Source organism: Helianthus annuus, chromosome 2 (assembly GCF_002127325.2).
Source record: "Helianthus annuus cultivar XRQ/B chromosome 2, HanXRQr2.0-SUNRISE, whole genome shotgun sequence".
Lineage (NCBI taxonomy): Eukaryota > Viridiplantae > Streptophyta > Magnoliopsida > Asterales > Asteraceae > Helianthus > Helianthus annuus.
Window position 1 is genome coordinate 94,207,197 of NC_035434.2, and position 5,612 is coordinate 94,212,808.

The 5,612-nt window shown below is 40.0% G+C and overlaps 1 non-coding gene across 1 annotated transcript; it reads right to left on the reverse strand.

Annotated features, from left to right (window-relative positions):
• Positions 1 to 4,619: 4,619 nt before the first annotated feature.
• On the reverse strand, positions 4,620 to 4,726 carry LOC118489961. The gene has a single exon (XR_004887972.1). It is a non-coding gene; the product is annotated as a small nucleolar RNA R71 (small nucleolar RNA).
• Between the last annotated feature and the right edge of the window lie 886 nt (positions 4,727 to 5,612).

Consider the following 5,612-nt stretch of genomic DNA (forward strand, 5'->3'; position numbering starts at 1 on the left):
GTAAGCACTTAGGTTAGGTTTCATTTTAGTATGTAGGCTTTGTTAAACCATATTACATGAGTCTCCATACTCGTTTGGTTTACGAACCCGCATACTATCCGATCCTCCGATTTAGGTCCGGTATAGTTACCTATATTAGGTGCCGTTGATATCCGTGATCTCTAGCGTTATTTGGTTGTTATACAAGAACTTCAAAGCAATCTCAGGTGAGTACATAGACCCCTCTTTTACTGTTTTCTAAACTGTTTTGGGGTGGAACACATGTGCCTACTTGTTACTTTATGTTTTCAATGTTTTCATACCATATGCTTATTATGTTCGTTAGTACATATATAGTACATGATTTCATTGTGTTTATGCTATGTATGTCCGTTGTGTGCATACTTAGTACAATCGATTTACAATACATTTTCATGCTATGTATGCCCATTGTGTGCATGCTTAGTACATTGCTTTACACTACATTTTATGCTATGTATGCCCATTGTGTGCGTACTTAGTACATTATTTTACATTACATTTTATGCTATGTATGCCCATTGTGTGCATACTTAGTACATTTATTCATCACATGCTCACATTTTGGTATGACATTTGGTTTGTTCAAATGATACAATGTACATTCATTAACATTAGCTACACCACTCGTTAGTAGGTAATGGTACCATAGGACTTGACAACTCCCATTCCTGAAATCTCGGGTTTGTTTGGATTGGAAGGAATGACCGAATTCGATAAACAATAACACATATAGACCTTTAATTTGTTTAAAGGTCTATCATCACAGCACAAAGGCTTGAATGTATGAATTTCCACAATACCACATAAATGTTCGTATCAGTATAGCATGCAATTGTTCCACAAAACATAACTTTGACTTAAACTATGTTTAATTCAATACCCTATTTTTGTGCATTTTACCATGGCCCAATTGATATATTTTCACGTGCCATACATGATATTTTGGATACACATTACAATGATTTATACTAAACATAAACAATTTGACATTGATATACACATTTGGTGGTTTACATTAGACATGAACATTTTTGATATGGTTTACACAACAACACTTGATAATTGATTCATATATGAACAATTTACATGGTGGTTGGTTTGGGTAAATGATTTGAGTAACGAGGCGTGTGTAATATGATACAAACATGGTGGATACGCCGCTGGTACTTCCTATACATAAGTGTTTGTATAATATTACATATCGTAGCGTTATCTAAATCATTTCAGTATAGACATATAACATTTTATACAAATAGCATACTTTTCACAAGACATTGTTTTACAAAACAACTTATCTTATACGAACTCATTTTACTTTGTTATTTATTTAACCATACATTATTCTCTTATTTATACATATCATTTGATCTTGTTACTTTTCAAATGATTTACAAGTCAAAACAATTTATAAGGTTCATGACTGACTGTTATTAAACGTTTTCTTTAAATTCAAGTCATGAATCCCATTTTCACAAAACCTATGTATCTCACAGGCATTTTTATGCTGACGTACCTACTTTCACATGTGTTTTCAGGAGCTGTCGTGTAGGATGACGATTGTGACACTAGGGCGGACCTGTGCCTTAGAGACATAAAACGAAGATAGACTTAGTTTGAATATGTGCTGAACACTTTATTTCCTATTTTGAAACAATGTAACACTCGTGTTTAATAAATAAAATATAACTTTGTATGCCATAGTTGTGAAACAATTAATTCTATCCCAACACTCCCCGACGTTTCCGCCGCGGTTGCATGTTGTACGCGGTCGGGGTGTGACAACATAGATAACATGGGCTCGGCCCAATGACATGGGCTCGGCCCAATAACATTAAAACATGGGTTAGATACGATAACATAGATGACATGATAGGATGATAACATTAGTAACCATTAATCACATAGTGACCAAGGTGCAAAAGGTGTAGATCTATTGGGCTTGAGGCACGCCCCACTCCTAGTTGTTAACCGTGGAATGCTATTGTGATCCCAAATGATAACAAACTGTTCTCGGTTTGGTTATTTACTTATGGTGCTGATGTGTGTAAAATGCAACATCAAATGAGGCATGAAACTAACCTTTTTTAAGTACTAATGTTGGAAAAAGAGTGTTTTTGTCTTCCTTTTGTATTTTCAGGATTAAATGAGCTCAAATTAACAAAAGAAGCAAAAAGGTGGCTAAATCTAACATAAATACAAGAAAAGGAACATAAGTGGATTGCCCGACCCCTCGACAGCATCCTCCCAAGCAAAACAGAGAAGGCAGAAGACTGAACACGCCCCGTGCTCAGCCAGCACGGGGCCGGCCCAAGAAGCAGCAGATAAGACAAACCTATAGAAGCTTCTATTGCCCACCACGGGGCCGTGCCCAGTGAACACGGGGGCGTGGCGAAAGTACTGCAGGCGCATTAATTGTAATTGCTAATTACAATTAATGAGGAGAGAGATTGTCAGACGGGCACGGGGCCGTGTGCAGCGGACACGGGGCCGTGCCCAGGCTTCTGTTCAGCCTATAAATAGGAGTGCTTGGTTTCATTGCAACTCATCCCTTGGCACACCACCTCTCTCACACTTCATCCACCACCCACCACCATCACAACACCATCATCCATTGTCCATCATAGAGTGTGTGAGTCGTCTCGGGATCCAAGATTGATCATAAGAGTTCTTGACAATCAAGGCCATGTTTGCCTAAGTCTCTTACATCACTTGGTGAAGACAAGTGTTTAGTATAATACTTTTTATTTTTAATCTTTTGCACTTTTTATTTGGTTTTGTATTAATGACTTTAATAACTAGTTGCTTATGTTGAAGGTGATTCTTCCTTATCGTTTGTCCGTGGTGTCTTGGCATTATTTTACTGTCTATATAAAATAAAAGATTTTCACCATTCATATCTCCACAGTCTATATGGAGGTATGTTGGCTACCTGGTCGGGGGTTAAGGGAACGGTTTGGTAAGGGTCTTGCCCTTGTTCAGCGTTTAGAGGTCCTGCAAGGGACCTGGGTCAAATTTAGTAGGATATCCTTCAATACCCATAGGTATTGGATGGCAGGGATCCAAACTCTTTGACCCCCTCATAAGTTAACTACTATTAATACTATAACCCGGCTATTTAGGACTGTATCCCTGCTGACTCAGACTACTTAGTCGAGGGTAACGTCACCTCCAAAAGAGGGGCCAACCATAACTTGCATTAATAACTTAATTCATTATCTTTCAATAATCCGACCCTTTAGGATTGTATCCTTGCTGACTCAAACTACTGGGTTGAGGGTAACGTCGCCTTCAAAAGAGGGGCCTACTACAATAACTAGGATAATCTCTTAAACAAGTGCAAAAGTGCGAAAATAATCAAAGGTTATACTAATACACGAGTCGGATCCAAGTGATGCATCTTGTCTATCTGTTTTTATTTTTATTTTTATTTTTCAGCATTTAGTTAGTTTTATTTTCTTAGTTTAAAAATCTTTTCTAACATTTTGATTTGGTTAGACGTTGAGGATAAACCGGTTCTAAAAGCTCTTGTGTCCTTGGACGACCTCGGTATCTTACCAACACTATACTACGTCCACAATGGGTGCACTTGCCCATATGTGTGTTTAGTGTTAGTAAATATCGTGTTTTATAAATTTAAAACTTGGCTAAAAGTGTAAAAACGGCTTAAAATATACATCTAAAATATAACACACTTCACGCACATCAAGTTTTTGGCGCCGTTTCCGGGGATACAAGGATTTTAAGAAAGTTAGGAATCAACGGCCTAATCATATTTTTATTTTTCTTTTTATTTTTTTAGGATTTTCTTAGTTTTTCAGCTTCTGCAGAGCTCAGCACGGGCCGTGCCTGGTCTGACACGGGCCGTGCCCAGCGTTGTTACTGGCAGTTTTTAGTTTTCCAAGTTACAGAAGGCTGATCACGGGGCCGTGTCGGTGCAACACAGGGCCGTGTCCAACTCTCCAGTAACTGGGATCTGGAAAACAATCACTGTAACTCCGACCACGGGCCGTGTTCACTGAGCACGGGGCCGTGGTGAACCTTCTGACCAGCATTCTTTTTTGTTTTTATTGCAGGACTTGGAACCAGACGCCACCCCTACCTAGTGTATGAGCTCCAGTTCTAATAAGGACATAAAAGAACCTCTAGAAGAACCAGAACGCTTTCTCAGAAAAAGACTAAAGGCCAAAAACTAAGAGAAGGTTTCGGGAAATCCACTTCCAATGGCGGACCAACGTACCCTCATGGATTATCTACGACCTACCGTAGGTAATCTCGGCGCCGCTATCAATGCACCGAATGTTGAAGCCAATAACTTCGAACTTCGGCCGCATTTGATACAAATGCTCCAAAACTCCGCAACCTTTCATGGGCTTGCGGACGAGGATCCCCATCTACATATTACTAATTTCTTAGAAATATGTGATACTTTTCGGATCAATGGAGCATCAAATGGCGCCATCCGCCTCCGAATGTTTCCTTTTTCACTAAAAGACCGAGTAAAAGCTTGGCTTAACGCCCTCCCAGCTGGATCGGTAAACACCTGGGATGAACTAGCCCAAAAAATTTTATATAAGTAAAATCCTCCCGCTAAAACGGCTAAATTAATGACTGAAATTAATACATATTCACAAGAGGACGGGGAATCCTTATATGAAACTTGGGAAAGGTTCAAGGAGCTATTGCGAAAGTGTCCACATCACGGCCTTGCGATATGGCAACAAGTATCCACTTTCTATAATGGGTTGTTGCCACACACAAGGCAGACACTTGACTCTAGCTCCAGGGGGCTTTTAGGTAATCGCCGCCTGCATGAAATATATAATCAAATTGAGGAAATTGCTCAAACCAATTTTCAGTGGCACACTCCCCGAGGCAATAAATCTATTGCCCCGGGCGCCCATAAGGTTGATGAAAGCACTTCTTTACAAGCCCAAATCGAGGCCCTTCTTCGAAAATAAAAAAGTTGGAAATGACAAAAACAGTCTCGGTTATGGCTTGTGAAGGGTGTGGTGGGCCACATGAAAATTGGAGTTGTATGAAAGAAACAGACGATCAACAAGAGTCGGTAAGCTACATTGATAATAGACCTAGGCCGTCGGGTCCTCCAACGGGCACCTACAACCAAGGATGGCGAAATCACCCTAACCTTGGTTGGAGAGAACCCGGCAATAGTAGTAACCAACAAAACCAACGAACAAACTTTCAACAACCAAGAAATGAGTCACAAAATTTCCCTCAACAACAAGGTGGACGAGAAAGGCTTGAAGATACTATATCTCGCCTCATCTCCGACACTGAAAAGAAAAACTCGGAAAGGTTTCTACAATTAGAATCAAATTTTAGAAATCAACAAGCTAGTATTCAAAACATAGAAAAACAAATAAGTCAACTAGCCCAAAATTTTTCCGAGAGACCACAAGGCGCATTACCAAGCAATACCGAAACAAACCCAAAAGCGCAAGTTCATCTCATCACATTACGAAACCGCACCGTGGGTCCTACGGAGGTGCCACCGCCTACCGAGGAGACTATACCGCCGCCTCTACAAGAGAAGGGTTCCCCTCCATCACCAGAGCCTACCAAGGCTCCTC